The 26,607-nt window shown below is 33.9% G+C and overlaps 1 long non-coding RNA gene across 1 annotated transcript; it reads right to left on the bottom strand.

Moving 5' to 3' along the window:
• Window positions 1-2,702: 2,702 nt before the first annotated feature.
• On the bottom strand, window positions 2,703-22,769 carry LOC106079071 (uncharacterized). The gene is made up of 5 exons (XR_008776376.1): window positions 22,630-22,769; window positions 19,110-19,214; window positions 11,751-11,973; window positions 3,812-3,940; window positions 2,703-3,394 (listed from the first exon to the last, which is right to left on the bottom strand). It is a non-coding gene; the product is annotated as an uncharacterized LOC106079071 (long non-coding RNA).
• Window positions 22,770-26,607: the final 3,838 nt, after the last annotated feature.

The raw sequence follows: 26,607 nt of genomic DNA, 5'->3' as shown, positions 1-26,607 counted from the left end.
AATGAGAAAGAAGAAGAATATTTATAGAGTTTGGGTGTATTTACTCATCATCTACTGATGAAGCTTTTAATACAAAAGTTGGATTACTCAAGGAGGCTGATTTGGTAAACCTTTATATTGTCAATGTTTGGCATTTATTTGTAACAATAATCAGTGAGATTCGTAAGAAACGAATATTCACATTTGACTAGAGTAACACCTTTAGTAAAATCACTCAATTTAGAAAACCTTAAGGATAGAAGACTCAAAAGTAAAGTAGAAATTATACATAAAACACTGAACCATAATCTTTAAATACAAAAAACAAAATTTAATAAAATACTCAGAAAGACACAAAGATAAAGGCACATTCCTCGTCCCATATGCTAGGACAAATTTCCAGTGGCGTAGCTAGAGTGGGGGGGGGGGGAGTGAGAGAATAAGCTCCCCGTGCCCCGCACTTGAGGGGGCCCCAAATGAGTGTCCAAAATTTGTTTTTAAATAAATTAAATATTACGTTACTGTCATGTAATCTTGCTTTTCACGTTGTTATACAAGTCAGTGACCCTGTTGCATGTATTCCACACAGAGTAGTAACTCTTTCGTGAGAGGGGTTACTCTAAATTTCAAGGAGTAACTTCCATAGCGCTGACTAGTGTCGCGTTACTCTCAATAAGTAACTTGGTATATAGGGTAGTGTATTTCAACATCCTTCTCATTAAAGAAGAAACCTGATAAGAGCACTGAAAATAAAGGAGACCATGAACGTGTCGAAGAAAAGTTTCACTATTCAGATAATTCATACACAGATACAGCAGTCGAAGAAGTGAAAATGTCTCTTGATGAGAGAAGTAGTGCTGAAGAGACTCCAGGGGAATACCTTTTACCGCAGTCAGAGAAAACATCTGAGGTAAGTGATATAGATGATGAGTCAAGTGATGGTCTTCCAAAATCACTTTCTCCAGAAGTGGAAGAAGCTGTAATTAAGTATAAAGACTTCGGATATATCCAGCCTGTAATTTTATCTGAGGAACTGCGAGCAGAATTCTGTTAAAGGGTAGCTTATTTTTCCAAAACAAATATGAACGGTATTGTTTCCAGTAGGGTTTAACCAAAATAAATCACGAAGTTTGACAACTTGGTTCACTAGATAGCTTCCAACAGGAAATATCTTGGCTCCTCTTCTCTCCACACTTGGGATGTCTATTTTGTTTTCCATGTGTACTGTTTTCCGAGGCATTAAAAAAGACATCTAGTGCTTTGAGCAAACCAGGAGTTGCTTTCACCAAATGGAAGAAACCCGAGAGACTGAACGAACATGAAGAAGGAGTCCACCACAGACAAGCTTTTTGAAGAGGATGAAGAAGAAAAGCTTAAGACAGAACCAGATGAACTGTCACATATGTTTCATGCGCAAATTTGGAAAAATCAGCAGTATTGGAGAGATATTCTGAAGCATGAAGCGGCAGCTATTAAGTAACCCTAGCAAAAACAAACTCAAGCTTATGTGGTCACAACAAAAAACTGAATTCACACAATCCTGGGAAATTCCTTTCATCTTTGAGATTTCTTACAGAGTTTGATGAAGTTACAAAACACCACTTACATAGAATCGAATTTGGGAAGACACATTATTTGTCACCAGAAATTCAAAATGAGTGAATTATCTTGACGGGCAATAAAGTTAAGGAATCAATTGTTGGGGAAAGTCAAACAAGTTTTTTACATTTCTCTGATGCTTGATTCCACACCCCCCCCCCCCGATGTTTCTTATCAAGAACAGGTATCCATAATAGTTCGTTACCTGGATGTTGATAATTTAGAAATAAAAGAGTCATTCATTGGTTACTTTGACATTTTGAAACCTGATGGACAACATTATGAAGAACTTGTTCTGAAAACTCTTAAAGACATTGGACTGGACTTTGATCTGTGCAGAGGTCAAACCTATGATAACGCACCCTCAATGAGTGGCCGTCTGTCTCTTAGACATAAATCCAAAGGCAACATTTCTGAACTGTGATAATCACTCTCTGTACCAGGCAGCTCTTCCTTCTGCTGAGATAGATCCAGCGATTGTCATCTTTTTTAATAACTTTTTAAAATCCTTCAAAATTGGCTGACACTAATAGAACCAGACATCCTGCAAAGAACCACTCCTATTCAAGTATATAGGCAAACATTACAATGTCTTTAATTGAATTGTATAATATTTTGTCCTAATGATTTGCAGAATCTCAACTTTTATCATAACATTGTTTTGTGCTTTTGTGCAAAGGAGCTTGTCAAATATTTTTATAGCTATAAACAAGTGTGGCAAAATATGTAGGTCACAGATGGGGCTGTGCAGCCATGGGAAATACTGCATTCTTCACTAATCTTTGGACTTGAAGACAAGCCTTATTATAAGCAAGTGTAATACATTTTTTTGAATATAATGTAAGAGCTCTTTTTCATTCTACTTTACATATATACATATTTTTCTCACATAGTAAATATGTAAATGCATTTCCTCCTAATTAATAAAGATTATCATTATTATGAAATAACAAGTACATAACCATATAAAGACATATATATTTGGAAGCTCTTTAATATCATTCATTAAATTACAAAATCAAGTGATAGGAATGAAATAACAGTGCCGTATATTTGCTACACTGAAAGACCTACAATTATGTCTAACATTAAATATTCATAACATTCAGGAGTGATGAGCTAGTACAGCTCTGAAGATCATTGAGGTATGCAAGCTGTCACGCTGCGGCAAGGTATGTGCTTCAGGTGACTAAAATAGGAATCTTTTACTCTAATGACAAGGCAGTCCTACTGTATGGTTCTGAAACATGGAGAACTGAAGTAACAACAACAAAGTACACACCTTTATCAAGATACTCCTAAGAAATATCTTGAAAATACAGAGGTATAAACACCTAACTGTTGGAGATGGGTGGACAGAGAAATATAGAGGTGAAGATCTTAGAGAGAAAGTGGAGATGGATTGGTCACACCCTTAGAAAAGATACCAACAACAGAGCTAGGCAGGCCTTAGAGTGGAACCCCCCAGGGCACAAGACACAGAAGAAGACCAAAAGGAATGTGGGAACAGAGTGTATTAGATGAAGCAAAGAGAACAGGAAGAAAGCTGGGAAGCCATTACAAAACTAGCATGAGACTGTGGAGAGTGGCATGTTTTTACTGAGGCACTATGTTCCATGAAGAACACAAAGGAAAGATAATGATGATGTGTATATCTCCTCTGCTTTCAATTTGGTTTAAATTATGTTTAGTGCAGGTCATATTATAGAGTAGAAATTTTACCTTTTTTTTTTCAGAGCTTCCTTAAGAATGTCTTCAGCATTAGGGCTATACAGGTACTCACTTGTGTTTGATTAGTAGGTTTGACATTGTCAATCTAGAAACAGAAATAGATATTTTGTTCCACAAATTTATTGATGAAGCCCAGTATTTAAATATAATTAGTTTTTGGTACACCTTTTAATTAAAAATATGTCTGTGTGTGACAAAAACAGATATCTCATTGACAACTGTCATAAAAATAAACATACAAAAAAGCTAAAATCCTGTTAAATTTTTTTCCTTCTTTCTTCTCATTTATATGTCAGAGAGTTCAGACAAGCAGGACTATATGCAATGACCTGCACAGTTTTTTCCAGTTATGGCAGTTTTCCATAGAGTTTTTGTTTTAAGTGGTGGGGGTGGGGTTGGTGTCTTGTCCAGGCCACTCGATAGAGTCTGCAGCTTTGAAGAACATAAGAACAAAACATCTTTAAAGTTGTGTATTTACTATATTAAAAGGTGCATGTCATACTTGCCATTGCCTTTAGGTTTCATCATTTAAGTCTGTACTGTCCACAAAATCACTGTCTATTCATCAGCTATTTTTTTTTCCCTTTATTGTCTTTCTCTATTTCAACCAATTGTTCATAATTTTGAAAATCTGTTACAGATTTAAACAAAAATATTTAAATTGTATAATATATATATATATAAAATATATGTACGATATATCCTTGCTAAACCAGTATGGACCTGTTTCAAAAGTCAATCTAAATTTCAAAAAATCAAATTGAAAATTAAAGGCTTAATTAAATGATATTATTAAAACAAACAAATAATAGATCAACTTATGATAAGCTAGTAATTTATATTATATGAATCTAAACCTAATCAATCTATAGAATGCTAAAAACCTATATAGAAAATTTAAAGAAACTAATGCAGAAAGAGTTTACAAAAAGTATATAAAAATTAAACACTTAACCCAAAAAGTAAGCAGACAGCTGCAGAGTGAATACATAAACAATGTAATATCTAAAGACAACAACAAAAACCTATGGTCATACATTAAGTCTAAGAAAATGGAAACAACAGGCGTAGCGCCATTAAAAGATGAACATAACATAATACATAATGATAATGAAACTAAAGCAAACATTCTAAACAAATACTTTGCATCAGCATTCTCAGCCCCAGGAGACAAAGACATATTACTGAATTTGAACCAAGTAGACAACATAGAAGATATAGTAGTACAAGAAAATGGAATTCAAAAACTATTAGCCAACACCAAACCAAATAAAGCTTCTGGACCTGATGGTATTCCAGCTAGATTACTCAAAGAACTAAGTAATGAGCAGCTGTGTTCAAAATACTCTTTCAGGCTTTACTTAACCAGGGCAGAGTACCAAAGGACTGGAAAGAAGCTAATGTCACCCCCCTATTTAAAAAAGGAGAAAAATCTGACCCAGGAAACTACAGACCAGTATCACTTACCAGCATCACATGTAAAATCCTAGAACACATAATATGTAGCAGCATCATAAACCACTTAGACAAACATAATGTCCTCACACCATACCAACATGGCTTTAGGAAATATAGATCATGTGAAACACAACTAATAGGACTAATTGATGATTTTTCAAAAGGTTTAGATAATAGTGAACAAATAGATGCTATCTTACTAGATTTTTCTAAGGCTTTTGACAAAGTTCACCACCATAGTTTGCTTAAAAAATTAAAGTATTTCGGCATTAATGGTCCACTGCATCAGTGGATTAAAGACTTTCTGATAGGGAGAGAACAAACTGTAATAATAAATGGCTCTAAATCAACACCGATAACAGTAAACTCAGGTGTACCTCAAGGAACAGTCTTGGGTCCACTACTATTTTTAATTTACATAAATGATTTACCAAATTGCATTACTTCAGGAACAAAAGTCAGATTATTTGCAGACGATTGCATAATATATAGAACAATAAAAACAACACAAGACACAGATATTTTACAAAGAGAATTAGATGAATTACAGAAATGGGAATCAAATTGGAGCATGTCTTTCCACCCAGAAAAATGTCAGTTGTTAAGAGTAACAAAAAAACAAAAACAAATTAATTCCACTTATCTTATTCATGGCAAACCAGTAACACAGACTAAAAACGCAAAATACCTAGGTGTTATAATAAATGAGAAACTGTCATGGAATCCACATATTGATGAAACTACAAAAAAATCAAACAAAGCATTAGGATTTATTAAAAGAAATTTCTATAAATCAAATAAGAACATAAAACTAAAATGTTATTTAACCTTGGTTAGGCCAATAATAGAATATGCATCCTCTGTTTGGGACCCCTCAACTCAAGAAAACATTAGGAAACTAGAACAGACACAAAATAGAGCAGTGCGATTCATAACAAACGAATATTCACATTTGACTAGAGTAACACCTTTAGTAAAATCACTAAATTTAGAAAGCCTTCAGGACAGAAGGCTCAAAAGTAAAGTAGCAATAATACATAAAACACTGAACCATAATCTTCAAATACAAAAACAAAATTTAATAAAATACTCTGAAAGACACAAAGATAAAGGCACATTCCTCGTCCCATATGCTAGGACAAATTTGTACAAATACTCCTTCTTCCCTAGTGCTATTAGAGCATGGAATGGGTTGCCTGAGCTAGCCAGGAAAACCAGTGACTTGGCAGAATTTAAGTCATTGGTTAATATGCATGACTAAATGCATGACGCGTAGGACGTAATCATCTTCTTTTTTGAAGTAACGTCTGTATTATATAAGATAAGATAAGAATAATTTATATCAAGATCACAAGGACAAGATACTGTAAACACTGTACTAGATTTAGATCTCTATTATTAGTGTATGAAGTGTATGTACTGACTTCAACTACATCTACTAGATTCTAGAATATATAGAGCATTTTAATAATAATTACTTTTATTTAATGTATAGCCTATATAGATCTATTAGTTCTTATTATTCAATATTTCAATATTATCTAGATCTCTATATCTAGAATCTATACTGGGTAGTATAATATATATGAGCAAAAGATTTCTATTTCTAGCTAATTATGATCTTATGATTATATCATAATGGTTTCTTTACATCTAGACTAGATTCTAGATAGTATCCCCACTTATTCCACATCAAGAGCGTAAGTAAAAGTGAAGTACCCTTTCAGACTTTTATGAACTATAGGCAGGCAGATGATGTAAAGGTCATCTGTTTCTATGGCTGTAGTCCAATAAAATAAGGGTGCCATGTAGCTAGCACCAGAGTCGGCCTTAGGCGAACTAGAGCCTCCAATTGGTGGGTGCCTCGCACAGGGAAAGTTTTTTTCAAGAAAAAATTGTGAAACCTAGATCAAATCACAAGCATAGAATACACAAGGCTGGCCCTGCCAGCACAACAGCCTATACTTTTCCCTCAACTAATGTCAGGTGCCCATTAGGAGTTGAGTGGACTACTCAGAGGCCCCCTTAAAAACCCAAAATTAAAAGCTTCCAATCTTCACTTGAGTCTTAACTTGTGGTTCATAAAATTTAATGAAAATGAATTCCAGACATTTTCATTAGACCCTTAGGCCTAAATGATTTTTCATGGAAATTTAATATTTATCGAAACTCATTTTGCATATTGTTTATATCATTATATGTTGTTAGTTCTAAATGTCATTGTACAAGGAAGTGGATTGGATGCCCTATAGTCTAAAAAAACATTTGCTTACACCGAGACGTTTTTCATTGCAGCTTTTGCAATATTCCCTAATTGGCCTCTTATTGGCTGGGAAGAAAGTCTTCTTAAATGGTTACATTAATACATTTAATATAACAATAGTGCATGACATCTAGAAACATTTAAGCAAAACTTTGGTTATGCTCCATATTTATTATAGGTTTTTATTTCAAAACTTCCTAACTTAATGTAACATCAAATGATGCTAAATCTGTAGGTTACCAGGATTTTGTAACCAAATAAAATGTTGCATTTTTCACGGTTGGACTTGAAATAATTGTCATAACATTCTAAAGAAGGTTTCATTAAATCCATTTTCAGACATAAAAGTCAAAGAAGTATAGTAACGGTATAAATATAAAAGTAAAAATTACTTTTAATTTTGGATTCATATTGTAATAATTTAGTATCAAAACAAAATATTACACTGCATAATTTTGGAGTACATCTGAACTAAATGTATGTCAATTGTCTACTGAAATTTAATATATCATTATATATTACTAAAATAGAATTTTGGTCTATATAGGTGAACCATGTGTTAATATTATTATTAAAACAGGGTGTTTAACAGAAATATTGAAAAAAAAAGGGGGGAGGGGTGCAAAAGATTATTGTTAAAAATAAATGCCAAACATTGACAATATAAAAGTTTACCAAATCAGCCTCCTTGAGTAATCCAACTTTTGTATTAAAAGCTTCATCAGTAGATAATGAGTAAATACACCCAAACTCTATAAATATTCTTCTTCTTTCTCATTTTAGTAATCCTAAACCTGAGATGAACGGCAAAGTGGTTTCCAGATCAGGCAGTTCTCAGTATAGTTTTTGTTCTATAGGAGATTTTGGTGCAAGAGTCTTTTTCGGACCTCTTGATATATTGTGCAGCTTTGAAGGACATGGTCAGCATTCTCTTGGTGATGCTCCACAAGGGCAGGTTATGCTCATCCTGACTTGTGGAACATATGTTGTCTCGTTCTTTTGTGTCGAAAAATTATGCATAGGTAAGTGGAGATTGCTTATAATAGGTGTCCTTTTTCTTGTAATAGGGATGAGAGCTGGAACAATTCTCATTTATATATATAATAATAAGGCTTGTCTTAAAGACCAAAGATTACTGAGGAGCGCAGTATTTCATGTGCATTCATAGTCCCAGCTTTGTCTCACAAATTTTGCCACATAAGTGCAGACAAAATCAACGTCAGCCACTGATCAATTTAGATTCTCTTTTTGCTGTCTACGTCTATCCTTGGCAGTGTATTTTCTTTTGGTCTCAAATGTGTATCTAAGCCTTTATAAGTGATCTTCAGCTGTCTCATTCCGAAGCTGGCTGCAGTTAAAGTAAGTTAGTGCCTGTGCTGGTTAATAGACCACCTTTCAGCTCACCAAAAACTACTGCCTTTGGCATATGTTTGTCCCACATACAGGATATGTTCCCGAAACTGTCTGACTATCTTCTTATCTTAACTTATATGATACAGACATTACTTCAAAAAAGGAGATGATTACATGCTACGCGTTATGCATTTAGTCATGCATATTAACCAATGACTTAAATTCTGCCAAGTCACTGGTTTTCCTGGCTAGCTCAGGCAACCCATTCCATGCTCTAATAGCACTAGGGAAGAAGGAGTATTTGTACAAATTTGTCCTAGCATATGGGACGAGGAATGTGCCTTTATCTTTGTGTCTTTCAGAGTATTTTATTAAATTTTGTTTTTGTATTTGAAGATTATGGTTCAGTGTTTTATGTATAATTGCTACTTTACTTTTAAGTCTTCTATCCTGAAGGCTTTCTAAATTTAGTGATTTTACTAAAGGTGTTACTCTAGTAAAATGTGAATATTCATTTGTTATGAATCTCACTGCTTTATTTTGTGTCTGTTCCAGTCTCTTAATGTTTTCTTGAGTTGAGAAGCCTCAAACAGAGGATGCTTATTCTATTATTGGCCCAACCAAGGTTAAATAACATTTTAGTTTTATGTTCTTATTTGATTTATAGAAATTTCTTTTAATAAACACTAATGCTTTGTTTGATTTTTTTAATAGTTTCATCAATATGGGGATTCCATGACAGTTTTTCATTTATTAAAACACCTAGGTATTTTGCGTTTTTAGTCTGTGTTACTGGTTTACCATGAATAAGATAAGTGGAATTAATTTTAGTTTTTTTGTAACTTTTAATAACTAACATTTTTCTGGGTTGAAAGACATGCTCCAATTTGATTCCCATTTCTGTAATTCATCTAATTCTCTTTGCAAAATGTCTTTAGCTTGTGTTGTTTTTATTGTTCTATATATTATACAATCGTCTGCGAATAAATCTGACTTTTGTTCCTAAAACTAATGCAATTTGGTAAATCATTTATGTAAATTAAAAATTGTAGTGGACCTAAGACTGTTCCTTGTGGTACACCTGAGTTTACTGTTATTGGTATTGATTTAGAGCCATTTATTATTACAGTTTGTTCTCTCCCTATCAGAAAATCTTAAATCTACTGTTGCAATGGACCATTAATGCTGAAATATTTTAGTTTTCTAAGCAAACTATGGTGGTGAACTTTGTCAAAAGCCTTGGAAAAATCTAGTAAGATAGCATCTATTTGCTCACTATTACCTAAACCTTTTGGAAAAATCATCAATTAGTCCTATTGGTTGTGTGATCTATTTTTCCTATCTATAACCAGTTTCTCTATACTGTTAATACCAGCATTGGCTGTTTGTAGTTGGGTTGCACCGGATAGTACTTTTTGATATCCACTCAGAGCAGGATAGTAAAATATGATATCTGGCTGGAGCAGAATACCCATATGACTTTTAAATAGCTCATGTTACTGAGCATTTTGTAATTAATAATAATAATAATAATAAATCTTCTAAATAACATACCTATATTTATATGTTTTTGACTTTATTTACCTTATAGTTTTAAACTCTATTACTGATTGATTAATTAAATTTTAACAGCATATATCAACAGATACCTAGATCACAAACTAATCTGTGTAACATATGAGATGGTGTGTGTATGTATGTTGTATGTTGAAAGGACTTTGTGGTCTATGTATTTCATACCATTAACTGGTCATCAGGCTTGTTTTTTTATAAGCCTTCACAGACCGTTTCTGGTCCTGGCATCTGGCGCTTGATACCTATAGTGGCTGATAGTTTACAGTTAGAACCTGTAGCGTTGTTAGTTAATATTTAGTGATTAAGATTAAGATTAATTTTAATTAGCGACAAAAGACCAACAACAATAAATCTACGCGATTAATAATATTTTTACCAATAGTTTTTGTTTAGCACTATTTCATGCCTTTAGCTTTCTAAGTACACTATGATTTAACTTATCTGGACCAGTAGGAAAAAGGGATATCTAAATGGATTTTAACCATAATTGGTTTTTAAGAGCATTTAGAAAAAAAAAAGGGCGAATGACCTGAAGTTGAACTTGCAGCTCCTAGCTTTTTTGGGCAAATGTGCTAATAACTCACTAGTGAGGTACTTTTGACCAGAGAAGATTGCATAGTTATACATTATTTGTTTCAATTTAGAGTGGTGGAAGGGGACTGATTCAGCTCATACCACCACTTCAATCAAGTACAACTACCAGACAGAGTTGATATAAGCTTTGTAAAAATTCATCCACATCCTCCCTACCCAAAAAGTAAATAAAGTGTGTGTCTGACTGATTTTAACAATCTGGTCATATATATATATTTATAGCTTTTATATAGCGCTACTTTCATGCTTATAGCATGCTCAGAGCCCTTTGCTCCAATCTCATTTGTGACCTAGTGTGGTGTGCATAGTCCATGATGGTGCTACGAAAAGTGTTTGTTGTCTGTTGAGTGGTCAGGTAAGAAAATAAAAAAAATTGGTGTGGTTAGTCAGGCACATAGATGTATTCTACCCTTACCTAGTAACTGAGGTCACATGTTTCTTAATGCTCCTATAATTTTTCTTAGGTTACTAGATCTATGTGTAGAGATTTCTTTTAGGAGATTTTAAACTAAGTCAAATGAATTAAAAAATAAAAGTAGCCTTTTTTTTCCTAAAGGTTTTAATGCAACACAAAAGTATACACCCACACAAGCACATCATTGTTTTATTTTATTGTGCAAGAACGTATGTAAGAAACATCTCCCTTAATACTGATTTTATTGTGGAGAAAGATTTTTACAATGATAAAAAAAAAGGATATCAAATCGCTGGCCTACAGCCATATAGATTAACTAGGTCTAGACAAAACAAACCACACCCAAAAAAAATTATGAAAAGTTCTCAAATTTTTTTTTTTTTTTTTTTCGTTTAGTTAAACTTTTTAAAAAAAATTGGTGATTAATTTTTAGTTCAATGAGGTCTTTATTTTTGGTTTAAAGACCAACTGAAGAGTTGTTTTTTTTGTACAAAATCGATTTTGATAGTAGATAGCATTAAAGTCAGTTCCTAAATATGTGTGATTTTAGAAAAGCGTGTTTATATTAGATAAACTAATTTGAATGTGCAAAAATTGAGATTTGAAAATCAGTTTCAATGTCCTAAAAATGGAAGCGACGTCAGCTTAGGGGCTGAAAAAATGTAAATAAAAATAGATATGGCTGGATATGTTATTGATAGCATATCAGATGACAGATCTAGATGTCAAACATTTTAAAATGATACTTATGATGGGTTGGAGAAAAATAATCATGAAGATTACCTTTTACCTATCCCTTAGTCTGTTGGACCATTGGGGCACCATGCAAGATTTGTTGATCACCCTTCTTTATTCCTCTCTATCTTTTGTCAGAACCTCCTACAATGGCATTCTTTTATGTTGTCTTCCAATCGCCTTCTCAGTCTGCCTCTTCTTCTTTTTCCTGGTACTGTTCCTTAAAGGAAGGTCTTTGCGAGCCTCGAAGACATTCATTATGGCCATAGATCTGAAGATAAATCACGTTAAGCAGAGGTCTAGATTATTTAGTTATTATAATTATTATAATTATAGATAATTCTAGAAATATCGTAGTAAAATATAAATAAAGGCATAGGACTATATTGTTACAAGATCTTTTCTACTATAGCCATAGCTTATACTAGATCCACCATTGTATGGCTCCTTATGTCTTGGAAGATGCGCCCAGGTGAGTCAATGGCTTTGGTTTTGTCTAGAGACGGGGCAGAATCTGGTGTGACTGATCAAGCCAATTCTGGAGCGGCAGAGTTTAAAAGAGTTTCTGCATGTATAGGGCTAGTTGAAAGAGCAGCTTTCTTCTTCTTTCTCTTGACTGATGCAGCTTGCTTTCTTTTGCACTTGCCAAAGTACATACAATCTGTCTCCATGCTGTCCGGTCTTGAGCTATCTCCTCCCACATACTTTCTTTGATGCCAGTGGGTCTCATGTCCTGCTTGGAGACATCTCTGTAGGTTAGTCTTGGGCGACCCCTAGGTCTGACTCACTCTGCAAATTCACCATATCGTATGTTTTTAAGGATTCTTATAAAGCTAGCATAGTCTTCTCTGTGTAAGAAGAGCCTAGATGCTGTACATATTGGCCAGTTTCAGAAGTCCTGGTTGGAGACATCCCTCCAGGAGATGCACATTATGTGTCTCAGGCAGTGTAAGTGGAAGCTATTTAATCTGCGCTACTGATGCATGTAAGTTGCGCAGCTCTCATTGCCATACAGAAGTGTGCTCAAAATGCAGGCATTGTAGACTAGGATTTTGGTTGCCCTGGTCAGTTTGATATTTTCTCACATGCAAGGCTGATTACACTTTCTTTTGGAAAGGAAAGGCACAGGATGAGATGTGAATGCATGGTGCGGGCTTTGCTGTCAAGAACATTCTACTTCCCATGATAGTACCTCCAGTTGGAGGCTCAGAAAGGCATAAGTATGATGAAAACATCTGGGAAAGTCACTCTAATTAATGCCTATGCCCCCACACTATGCTCACTCCAGGATTACAAAGACTAATTCTACGAAGACCTTAAGATCTAGAGTATACCTATAGAATATATACTATAGTTTATACTCTATAAGTATACTGTAGATCTAGACTAGTCTCGACATTCAACGATTAACTTGATATAAATTTACCTTTTATAGAGATCTAATTCTAGCTAGACCTTATCTATCACTATTTTATACTTAGAGTAATAGTTTAATAGTTTATAGACTAATGGATCTAGACTAGAGTAGCATACATCATTTGAACAAGTAACAAGTATGTCACCAACATTTTTTTATGTTTGAATTTGTATGGTTAGACCTAGGAAAAAGATTATTTATGGATATCAAGATCTAGATCTGTATCTACATCGATCTAAAGCCCTTCACTAGCCTTTAGACAGAATACTTTAGACTTAAGATCTAAAAAAAAAAAGTAGTAGTCATCATTTATATTGCCAATATTGGTATTATTAAATAGAGATCTATACTAAACACATATGACATGTCTTTAAACCTTATCTTATAAATATAAAGATTGCCTAGATCTAGAGTAGAGTAATTTATTATTATTAAGAACAATAAGAGATATTATATCAGATGATCAGTATAACATATAATACATAAAACCACTTGTTGTAGATATATCTAATTAAGTACAAATATTAATGAAATATTAATAAATGAACTTTAGTCAATTTTATCAATTTTACAGAATACATATATGACATATGGAATACAGACAAGTCTACTAGATGGATCTTTCATCCTCTTGAAAAAAAAAAAGAAGAGTTAATATTCTCTGCTTGTATTGTGAAACTAAGCACAGAAACATTCTAAAATGTTTTTTAATATAATAAATACCAATAAACGAAAACATAAAATTACATTTTTTAAAGATTTCTTCATTAGTCACACAATAATTTTTTAGTATGTTTCTTTCGACTTGCTAGGTTAAGACATTGCTTCAAATTAGGATTGAATACTATTATATCATAGCCCAAACCTCCAGTAAGATGTCAGTTGATGGCAGCGGTCGATGTTTGAACCTGAGACAGTCTGGAGCGCAAACCACACAACTTTCTGGGTTTCGATACTTATTCGAATTTTGATAATTTCTATGTTATTGCAGATTTGTATGTCCAATGATGACTTGATCTGTAAAGGTGTTACATTTTACGAAAATAAGATTTAGATCCCATTCTTAGAACAATGCCATTAACGTGAAATAGCAGCACGGAATACACATTAGAGACCAAAAGAAAATTCACTGCCGAGGGCAGACGCTGACGTTGAAAACAAAAATTAAATCAACCACCAGCAGAAAATGGTTGTCTAGACTGGATGTGGCAAAATATATAGGTCACAGCTGGGGCTGCGTGGCCATGGTAAATACTACATTCCTCATTAATCTTTTGACACTAAGACCAACCTCATTAATAAAACACTTTAAATTAAAAATAGCTGTGCATTTTTAATAAAAAAAATAAAAAAAATCATAAATATAATCATCGATTAATGGCTATTAACTGGCTACTGAACATGGGGGACTGGGTTTGAATCGTGGTGAAGGCAGGGATTTTCGATTTCGTTTTTTTAGGGCACCCTCAGTCCACTCAACTCTAAAAGGTACCCAACTTTAGCTGGGGAAAGTAAAGGCGGTTGATCATTGTGCTGGCCACATGACACCCTTGACCAAAGAAATGGATGACCTTAACATAATCCGCCCAATAGATCGCAAGTTCTGAAAGGGGAACTTTATTTTTTTTACTTAATGGCTAGTAATTAAAATGAGTTGCTTAACTACATCAACAGTAGCATATTCATAGCTTAATATTATATTGATACTACAATTTATTTTCCACTTCCCTGACTTTCCATAGAGAAGGGAAAAAAACATCTACATACAGGCTTGGTTATCATGCTTTTCTAGTGGGATAATCGCTATCATTTATAGTCTAATTACAATGTAAAGCTGAGTTACAGTTACAGATTAACTTGCTGACTTAACTATCGAATGATTCTATTCCAATCAACAAATCAATCAAATAAAATATGGTAGGCCAATGAGACAAATGAAAATTCTTAAAAGTTTTTATTTTAGATTTATAGAACTATATTTATATATTTTATGTCTATGAGTGTAGCAAAATCCATATTTCATATATTATGAGCTAATTTTTAGATCTAGGTCTAATTTTTGCATTATAGATTTGTTTTTGTAGAAATTTAAATCTAGTAGGATAGGTCTAGGCTAGGTTAAAGCTAATTGTTAGTAGTATGGGGTGTTGATTATACATAACTAGATACAATGTTAAATGAAGTTAACATTGTTAATTTTTCCCCCCATTGATAAGGCCCCAATTAGGGATGACTGTTTTGCTAGATTCTAGATTTAGCTCAGCAATTTGGATCAGTCTAGATATACTCATCATATACTAGATCTACGTTGGGCAGGTCACCTTGAAAGAATGTCAGACAACAGAGGGGCGAAAATCATATACAGGCAAAAAAAGGCAGGCGACTCAAAGGCAGACCCCGAATGCGATGGATAGATGACGTGGAAGCAGATCTGAAGCAGCTTGGGGTTAGGGCGTGGAGACGAAAGGCCCAGGAGAGATCTGAATGGAAGGATGTGTTAAAGCAGGCCAGAGCCCTCCATGGGCTGTAGCGCCACTGGGATGGATGGATGGATGGATACTAGATCTAGACTTGATTTTGATCAAATCAAATTTAGATTAGATCTATAGCCTACTCAATAGTTAATTAGCTCTACTTCAGACATCATTAAAGATCTGCAAAAAGAAGATCCAGTTCTTGTTTAAAATCAGCAAGATCTAGGATTAGAATGCCTAGATCTATCTTGAAAATATTAATGGTCCTCTCAAAGTGTTTATATATAGAATCTATATATTATCTATATTATAGTAGTATATCTAGTTTTTACTTTTTTTTTTTTCCTTCCATCAGGTTTGTAGTGCGGTCTTGTCAAATTAAGCCCATGTAGTGCTGAATCATGGAGTTTTCTTCAACACTATCTTTCAACCCACACATAAGTCAGCTCTGCAAAGATCTTTATCTGCAGCTGCGCAGATTAGGCCAGATCCGACCATATTTAAAAATGGAGTCAACAAAAAAGCTAGCTAAGGCATTCTTACTCTCCCACCTTGACTACTGCAATGCTGTGCTAGCAGGTATACCCAATGACAAAATAGCCAAGCTGCAACGTATTCAGACCAACGTCACACGCATAGTCCTAAGAAAAACAAGACGAGATTCTGCCACTATGCTCTTGCACACAATCCATTGACTTCCTGTGAAAGCAAGAATCTAATACAAGGTGGTAACACTTGGTCATCAGTGTATCTACAACAATGAGATGCCCTTGTACCTTAGCGAACTGATCACTCCATATGTCCCTCAGAGAACACTGCGCTCAATGAACTCAATGCTTTTAGTGGTGCCACGTTTCTCCTTCAAAAGCTACGGTCTGGGGGCTTTTTCTGTGCATGGACCAAAGGTTTGGAACTCACTCCCCATTGATCTCAGTAATCTCAGTCAGACAACATGCTACACTACTTTCAAGAAGAACATTAAGACCTATGTCAAGAGCAGGGGAGTGTAAGATGTGAGATTGTGTGTGAGTGTGTGTGTGTTTGTTTATTTTATTAGTTGGTTTGTGAATTGTTTTTATCATGGGATTTTCAAGAGGGGACAATAAGGTTTCTAGCGGTCAGTCTAGCAGTTGGAGAGCTGACCCGGTCTGAGTAGGGTGCTTGTGATTGCTTATCAGTTTTATGCCTAGCGTAAGGAGATGTTATATTATTATTCTTGCTTTGTGTGTGAACTGACTATTTGGGGGTAATACTATGTTGTGGCATTGATGGCCTATGTTAATTGAATCCAGTCTAAGCGCCCTGTAGTATTTAATTTGGGCACATTTAGTATTTTTAGTTATTGATGATTATGCATTCAACTTGCTAGTTGGCTGTAAATAAATACTAATTCTATACTCCTTTCGTTGAGTGGTACTTTACAATACTTGTACATGTAAAGCTCTGCATGTGAGAATCATACCCCTACACGAGCTATACCTGTATTGCACTAACCCAAGTCCTTTACAACCTCCCTGTTTAAAACTTTTTTTAGATTAGTTCGTCATTTAAGCTGTCATGTTTGTGTTTTGTAATGTTATTACAGTGCCTTGAGCCTACATTTTGTATGTAAACAGCACTTTATAAATAAAATAATTATTATTATTTTGATAGAGCACAAACATCTTTCCACTACAGACAGACCACAGAAAAACTATTAGTTGCTTTTCCCCTTTTCAGGGACCCCTTAAAAGGGGTATTCACAATTAAAATAGTAAAGCTCAATTCATATTGTTATAACCCTGCTATGCACACTGCCATCCAAGCTATAATAGTGAAGAAAAATCTACTCTCACTTTTTTTTCAAACTGTACTTTATTTTAACCCTTGCAAATAAATATGAGCATTGTAGTTTTAGTTCAATTAAATGAGCACTATGAAAAATAAGAAGCAGACAGAGAAAGCGATGGCCTGTCATTGAATGAAATTCTATCCAAGGCAACAGACAGAGAGAAATGGAGAAAGATGGCCAACAAATCTTGTATGGTGACCCAATGATTTAACAAAGGGAAAAGTGAAAGTGGTGAAATGAGCACCACTATTATGACCACTTACGTAGATTGATTAATTATTGAAGAAGAAAAAATGCAATATTTGCAGAGATCTGTTTATTTATTATTTTATGCATGTTTGTTTACAACTTGTAACAAGCTACTTGGGGTGAGCCCTGTTGAATTTTACTTTTGGTGAAAAGGCTTTGAAGAGCTTACGTTTATTATTGTTACGTTATTGTTGCGTAAATGTTTAATTAGGCCCATTGGTTCATTAAAATCTTCTCAAGTAAGCCTGTGGTGTCAAGTTTTTTTTACAAGCCCTATCCTATATCAATTCACTCTGTCAGTCTGGTTAAAAGTTTATACCATGTTTATACCACAGGATTAAGCTGAAATTTTGCACAATTATTTCTTTTACCTGACAACACAAGAATGAGTAAAAAAAATGAACCAATTAGTTAATTAACTATTGGTAATAAATTTTGTTTTGATATCTTGAACAAGGGAAAGAAATCAAACTTGACAGATGTGGTGGTACACGTTGAATTAGTCCCTGAGTGAAATTTTTTTTTTATTTACCAGTATTTAAGAAAAAGATCAAGATACCCCTTCTTCCTTCCACAACTGGTCCAGACAAGTGATAGGATCATAGCGCATTGTAAAAAGCTAAAATATGAACAAAAACAATTGCTAAAAATGTTTCTAATCGCACAGATTTATTATTTCTCTAGGTCAATCATGCATGTAATTATCTTCTTATATAGATCTTGCATATTACAGACGTTACTTCAAAAAGAAGATAATTATGTCCTACAGATTTTATGTGTCAATCTAGTCAAGCATGTTACTCAATTACTTAATTTTGCCAAATCATTGATTTTCCTGGCTGATTTAGGCAACTCATTCCTTTCTCTTTAGAATGGCACTAGGGAAGAAGGAAAACTTGTATGAATTTGTTCTAGCGTATGGAATATGTAATAATAAATTAGAAGTTTTCATGCTCTATTTTGTATTTGATCTAGTTTCTTTATGCTTTCTTGAGTTGAGGGATCCCTAACAGAAGAAGCATATTCTAGTCTTGGCCTAACTTAACTTAAAAAGCATTTTATGTTCTTGTTTGATTTCTTTTAATAAAACCTAATGTTTCCTTGATTTTTTAACAATTTCATCAATACTTTTAATTTATCATTACACCTAGATATTTTGAGTTTTAAATCTGCGTGACTGATTACATATTAAGAATAAATTACTTTTTAACTAGAAGCTAATGTTTAAGCCACTGTAAATCTAGATCAAAATTCTAAAACTATTGGACTAGCGTTGAGATTTAGAATTAGATTTTACAACTAAGTTAGATGTAAGTACGGTACTATATATTTAATAAGTTGCCTCCGTGGTACAAGATTAGGGATTTTTTTTCCACCACATGTTTTGGATATTCCTTCAGAATTGAAGATTAGTATTACATCCTAGTAAAACCTACCTCAGGGTGCCGGGAAATGAAGAGTTCAAACACAATTCCATGGATATGACATTTCAGTGCACATGCCACACAATCAGGTAGCCTTCCACTTTACTGTTAGTGAGTCTGGAAAACATAAGATAAATATACTCTTAAACAAGCAATTCTTTTATGTATGTATTAAGACTAAGACTGCTTTATTGATCCTTATGGAAATTTGTTGTGATTACAAGGACTCTTTTCTCATATAAAGACATCACAACAGAAACATACACATAAATAGAACAGACACAACATAAAGAGTTCATTCAGCGATTACACACAGGCATCTTGGTCCTTTTCATCTTTCCTGATCAGCAAGTGGCATTGATATAGTCTGACTGAGTAAGGTACAAACAAGTTTTTGTACCGCTCTGTTCATGTTTTGATTGACAGCAGTTGCCCCACTTCGCGACAACCTGACGTTGTTCTAATGGAGCGGGTGGCCGTTGTCTTCCAAGATTTTTTCCATTTTATTAGACACTTTTGTTTAATAAGTTTTTTTTAATATGGTAATGTTGTGAGTGTAATTTTTGATGCCCTCTTTATGATGTTTTCTAGACGGCGCAACAGTTTAGATGAAGCATAGCCTTGCCAACAAGTTATTGTGTATGTTAGCAGATTTTGTATAGTCACGCCGTAAAATATATCTAGGATCTTCTTATTTAGTTTAAAGCTATTGAATTTGTGTAGAAAAAAAAGTCGCTGGGCTGTTTTCTTTGTCTGAGTTCCAAAGTGGTCTTCCCAGGAAAGCTTGTTATCGATGATAACGCCTTGATATTTATATGCCTTCACTTCTTCTATAGATCTAATTCTATATTACAAGTCAATCAATGTTTTTCGAACCTCTGCAGCTCAGTAACTTTTACAGGATGGAAAACGCAGCTCTTTCTGGGGGTGGGGGTGGGGGGGGGGGAAAGCTATTGAGACAGTCCCAATGCAATCTACATAAAGGATGTCCTTTTGAGTCTGCTCCCACAAACCCAGTCATCGACTGGGTGTCTGATTGAGCTGCTGTCCTCCAGCCATTAGTATTTTTTGTATGCTAACCAAACAGCTCGTTCCCTTTGGGGGGGAATATCTGCCATGATTTCTACAGAGGCAATAGGGGTTGTCCGAAAAATGTTAAAAAACGTAATCATAATTTAAATTTCTTGTATTAATTGCCAAAGTTGTGTGTTTAAACACAAAACACTATACATTTCTGCTTATTGGTAAATCACATTTTAACTTAATGACTTGCTTTTATTTAATTTTCAATTGCGTATTCACCAGATTGATGTTTTATACTATGTGGCAACTTGAAAAACATGATTTAACATGGAGCTCTATCCTACATTGCTACCATTTTTGTCAAAAAAACAAAACAACAAACAACTTCATTGTGAAGGTTGAGCTTGTTTCTGTTTCACCAGATCAGGAATTCTAGGGCAGTCTTTGCAAGATCAGTAGGAGAATCTCTTTTCACAAAGTTAGATATGTTGTTGAATATTTAACTTATTTAAGATGTCATCCAGCTGTATTTTCTGTATTTCATTTCATTGCTAAAGTAGAGCACTTACAACTGTCACTGTTTTCTACTTAAAAATGAAGAAAAAAAAGTTGCCTTGTGACAAACATATCACTTCAGTGTGAAATAGCAGGAACATTTTAGGACGCATCAAATTCAATACAACTGGATTCTTAGACCATATAGATCAAGTAGACAATATATACCTTGGGAGTATAGTCAGTGTATCAGGTGGAACAGATGAAGACATTAAACATCATTTAAATCTAGCGCGTCAGACATTTACACATCTAAAACCACATGATAATATTGTTGAAACAATGAAAAAAAAAGTCACTTGATAGCCTTTGTGTATTAAAATTAGATCGTAATTTGTATAGAAGAGATCTAATAGAGAATCACATGACTAAATGTTGTTTGTTTATGTTTATGATTGTTGAATGAGGTCCATTGGTCAAACAGTTTTGATTTCTATACGCACCCATGTCCCATGCCCATACATACATACTATACTTAACATACGCCTTACTTTCTGCTTTATAGTATTGATATTTATATAGAGTTCGTCCATCGTGGTTCGATGATGACCACTTTATCATCCAGTGGGCTGAGGGCTTTGCACTGGGGTTTTATGCCTCCTCATGTGGCTGGTGAGACCAATGTGAGCCCGGATTGTTCGGCTGCACACTGGGCAGGTTATTCCAGCTGGAGCTAGTGTCATGGGCCTTGCTTTTCTTCTCTGGCATTTTTCTTCTGCCAGCGTTGTTCTCTTTTCCTCAGCAAACTGTGCGCCAGTTTTCACAGCGCGACGCCATGATGCTCTGTAATGTGCCTCTGTCTCCCAGGTAGCTGGGTCTATGCTGAATGCCTTCAGAGAAGCTTTGAGGGTGTCACTGAAGCACTTTCTTTGACCATTTAGGGATGTGGTGGTCTTCCATTCTGCAGACGTGTCCTGCCCATCGCAGCTGAGACTGCATGAGGGTTGTATGGATGCTTTGCAGACCCGCTCTTCGAAGGACTTCAGTATCTGGTATTTTGTCTTGCCATTTGCATTCAGTAATTTTCTTAGACGTGTCATGTGAAAGTGATTCAGTGTCTTTGCATGTTTTCTATATACTGTCCACATTTCTGAGGCATAGAGCAATGTAGAGAGGATGACGGCTCTATAGACCCCTAGCTTTGTATTTGTAGTGATACCACATCTGTTCCAGACATTTTTAGTCAGTCTGCCATAGGATGCACTAATATTTATATAATGATATATAGTTAAGATTAAATAGATATATATATATATAGTATATATATATATACATAATATATAATATATATACATAATTATTAGGATTATTAGATCATTAGTGTCATTACTAGATTCTAGCCAGCATGGCTGCCTGGTCGTGCGGTTTGCGCGCTGGATTGTCATTTGGATTTATAGATGGTCCCGGGTTCAAACTCTGCCCGCTCCCATCCCCCGTCGTCCTGCGGGAGGTTTGGACTAAGAAGTAAACTATCTTCAACTCTGAAGGAACATCCGAAATATGTAAAACATTTTACAAACATTCTATTTGATTCAATTACTACTATTAGTATTACTATTAGTATATTAGTTAATATTAGTCTGGAAAAAAATACTAATAGTTAAAAAGGCATTAAGCATAATACTTAATAGCTAGATTCAAGAATCAACTTGCCATCAAGATTGTCTAGACTCTACTAACTCTAGATGAGACTAGAGTACTAGAGTTACTAGAGACTTTGTTTGAGTGAGTCTAGATCTAGAATCTATATAGTATATATATAGTAATAGATCTATCTGAAGTATCTCAGTCTATTCTATAACTCTATAGTTTTATATATTATAAATTTGATAAACATAGACTATTAGACTCTATATATCTGGATGTAGAGTTGTAGAGTAGATTATAATCTTAGTTAATCTATCTATAATTTAATCTATTCACTATTCATTCTATTCTATGCTGCAAAATTAACCTTTAGTTGTAAGTGATCCCTGAAGCCTAAAGGCGCTTAATTGGTCACAAGCTAATTCGACTCTAGTATAAGTAGATCTACAAGGTACTATTGACAACAAGCGTAATAGATCTAGATCTAGAACTGATCTGCTCATAATCTTTGACTAGATCTATTCAAGACTATTGTAATTGTTTTTTTTTTTCTTTTTTGGCTAAAAATTTGAGATCATGGTAATTTGTAGTTTTCAAAACTAAAGATCATATGGCACATCCATAGACATAAATAAATTATTTATTATAAGAACCCGAAACCAAAGGAATCAATCATTAAATAAACAAAAAAAAAATATTATAAGAACCCGAAAGCAAAGGAATCAATCATTTAATAAACAAAGTATTTATTATAAGAACCCGAAACCAAAGGAATCAATCATTAAATAAACAAAGTATTTATTATAAGAACCACGAGGAGCATGTATATTGTTTTGCTATAGTGTAGTTAGATTGGGGATAATTGAATTCTCAGGGCAGTAGTGTGTGTTTGTATGTGTCTGTCAGGGTTATATTGTGAATGAATTGTTGGGTGAACTATTTTTTGCTGAATGAAATGTCAGTGAACAAATTGTTGTGGAGTCCTAGCTACAGTCTAGTCTCTTGTTTCTCTATGCAGATGACTTTTGTAAAATGATTAAATTAAATGTATTATTATTTTAATTATATTGACAAATTAGGAATGTTACCTAATTTGATATTGATAAAAAGTTTTTATACATTTTTAAATTTAGTTAGATTATCATTTTCACAATTAAATGTTTCTATGTACTGCAAAACAAAAGTGAATCTAAATAGTATTGCCACATAAAAAAAAAGATCAGTTAGTTGATTTAGGCCTATATAAAAAAAAGTTTTTTATGTCCACATTTTGGTTCTTTATTGTCAAATGAAGAATAACCTTAGGCATAAGAAGTTATTTTCTAATCCATACATTTTATTTTAAAATTAAAAAAAAATGCTTTTAAAAAATTGAAGATCTTCTTTTTTATATCATTGCAATTGACCTTCTCATTGCTGTAGCAAACATTACATAAGCCACTTTTTAACAAAAAAAAAAATAATATAAATTGGACATACGATATTATGAAAAATTATATTATACATAAATGTTTTTCATTTTTTAGACTCACTACTATTTAAATTAAAATAATTACCCACAGTTACTCCTTTTTAGTACTAGATCTATTGCTTTTCCACAACTTTTAAGATGTTAATTACTGTAATGTTTTTGTAATCATATCTCCGTTACAATAGGTTTATTGCCTCTATATATATATTTGTTAATCAACTATTTTCATAAGAGTTTATGCAAATTAGTATATTTTAAAATCTGTTTGTAAATTTTTCTAGGTAAACAGACATCTCCAATGAGCAAAGCATCACTTGCAGACAAATACTACCAGTGGAATTGGAAACATTTTGATAAGATGCCTTGAGTCATTGATGTTACTCTACTTCGTGATTCTTATGTTTATTATCTTCTTCTTATCTTATATAATACAGACGTTACTTCAAAAAAGAAGATGATTACGTCCTACGCGTCATGCATTTAGTCATGCATATTAACCAATGACTTAAATTCTGCCAAGTCACTGGTTTTCCTGGCTAGCTCAGGCAACCCATTCCATGCTCTAATAGCACTAGGGAAGAAGGAGTATTTTTTTACATGTCAGTCTACACTTTGATTGAATAAAAGCTTTAAATAGTATACTAGACTTTGTATTTTATTTCTGTAGTAGATGTTTTTTCATTAAGCTAACATTTACATTATATATTTATATGACAAAGATGATTGGCGGTTCAAAGAATAGTATCCTTTCCTAACAACCAAAATGTTAAAGAATTGAAAAAGTTCACATAGATTGTAAAAACTTCCAGAAAAGTGGGCATATCTTTACTTTGTATGTGGAACAAGCAAAAAAAGAAGATATGTCTATTTTTAAGATTAACAGGTATTAAGAAGCCAATGAAATCAGCTAAGAAAAGATTGGAGGTTACAAGCCAAGAGATAGTAGAATCGCCAAAATTATTTGCTCAAACAAAAGAGGCAAGAAAATGAGCCTGGTAAGAACAATTACCGAATAACTTTAATTTTAAATTAAAAAAAAATTAAAGTTGAATGCGTAGGCCTATACAGAACATTTAAGTATAAGTTTTGTGCTGTGAACCTTTTTAAGGCGGGGTGTTTTAAGGCTGGAAGTCCTGACAATAATTTATAAAACAAAACTTTTTTTTAGAATGATTGTTTTTTTCGCTATATTGTGGTACATCGGCTAAGCAACGAAATTTTCCAAGGAATAATAGGTTTGGAAAAGTTGTTTTTTTACCTATATACATACATATAAGCCCGTGAAGTCTGGGAGCGCATGAGGCGCCTTGACCGCACCTCCCCGTGGTGGAGGCTGTTCAGGCCTGAGCAAGCTATTATAAAAGTGAAAGACAGGCCACTGTCCTGTTGGCTCATATTTTTCACGGCTATGACCTAAATTTGATATAAGGTGCCCCCGCTGCGAGGAAGAAGAGGAAACGTGTCTTATATTCTTTTTGATTGCCCCAGACTTGCTGATCTCCGCCTTCATGGGTCTGGGAAACCCAAAATTCTCGACCTGTATGGTGGCATGTATGCACTTCACAAAACAGCAGGTTTTCTGACTAGGGCTTTTGCAAGAGAGGAATTGAGACCCTCAGGCTCTCAAATGGGGTTTGAAGATATATATTATAAGGCTTGTCTTTGAGTCCGAAGATTAATGAGGAATGCAGAATTTCCCGTGGCTACGCAGCCGCAGCTGTGACCTACATATTTTGTCTCATCTAGGGCAAGCATAACCATTGTCCACCGGTGGTCGATTAAGATTTTCTTTTCCCCACCTCTGTTTACTTTAAGTAAATAAATAGCTAGTACGTTCTTTCAATTACTACTTGTAGAAACGTCGTGGCTCATTGTTCTCACAAGTACCGTAATTTAGACTTAATAACTGCAGTTTATGAATGTAGGGGTTTTATTTAGACCTGAAAGTCTTTCAATTAAGAATGTTAATTAATTAAGTTGAACAAATATTGCAAACTTCCTAATGTACAGTATTCAACAACAAATAATAATAGCAAATGTGGTTCATGATATGATATAAGTAATGGTACAAGCATAGTAATTAAAGAAAGCAAATAATCAATATTAAATCTTAAGTAGTCATTCACGTAACCATATATTAGTAGCAAAATAGATAACTAACGTTACACGAAGGCACATATTGGTCACTCTCACAAACACATACTATTTGAATCTTGTTAAGTATTGCAAGCAGTGGCGTTACGAGGGGGTGCTGGCCACACCGGGTGACACCAAAAAAGGGTTTGATATTTTAACTTAAAAGAACTTGACATAACTTAAATAAACTTCATTTGTGAACAAAATTAATAGTGAAATTCAGTAAAAGAAACTTTTAATTTTAAGAGCATTTATTAGTTCCTTTACGCTTCAAAATGTAAAGCTTATAAACATTTTTTTTTAAAGCTTTGCACTTTATTAGCTATCTTATCAAAGTTTGAATTGTTATTCGTTACAAACATAACAGTATAATGTAGAGCAACTTCCGTTAAAAGCTTTTTAACGTCTAAAAAAAAATGTAATGTTAGTTGTTTCTTAATTTCCTTTTACATTTTAATAGATGTTTATAATAATAAGTAAAGTTCCCTTTTCAGACCTTGCGATCTTTATGGCAGAGGATGTAAGGCAGTGGTTTTCAACCTTTTTTTGGCCTACCTCCCCTTCTCGTATTTTTCTTTTAAAAAATTCGCTAGTCCCCCCTCTAAGAAAAACACTTGTAAAGGGAGAAGGCAAATTTGAACAAAATTTCATTTACTTATTAATTTGTATGCTGTCAATAACCTTTATCCCGGATGGGAACTAACGCACGCCTAAGGCGATCTTCTTTGGCGAGCTTAG

Source organism: Biomphalaria glabrata, chromosome 2 (assembly GCF_947242115.1).
Source record: "Biomphalaria glabrata chromosome 2, xgBioGlab47.1, whole genome shotgun sequence".
In the NCBI taxonomy this organism is placed as follows: Eukaryota; Metazoa; Mollusca; class Gastropoda; family Planorbidae; genus Biomphalaria; species Biomphalaria glabrata.
Note: the sequence above shows the minus strand (reverse complement) of the source record. Positions and strands in the feature narration are given on the sequence as shown.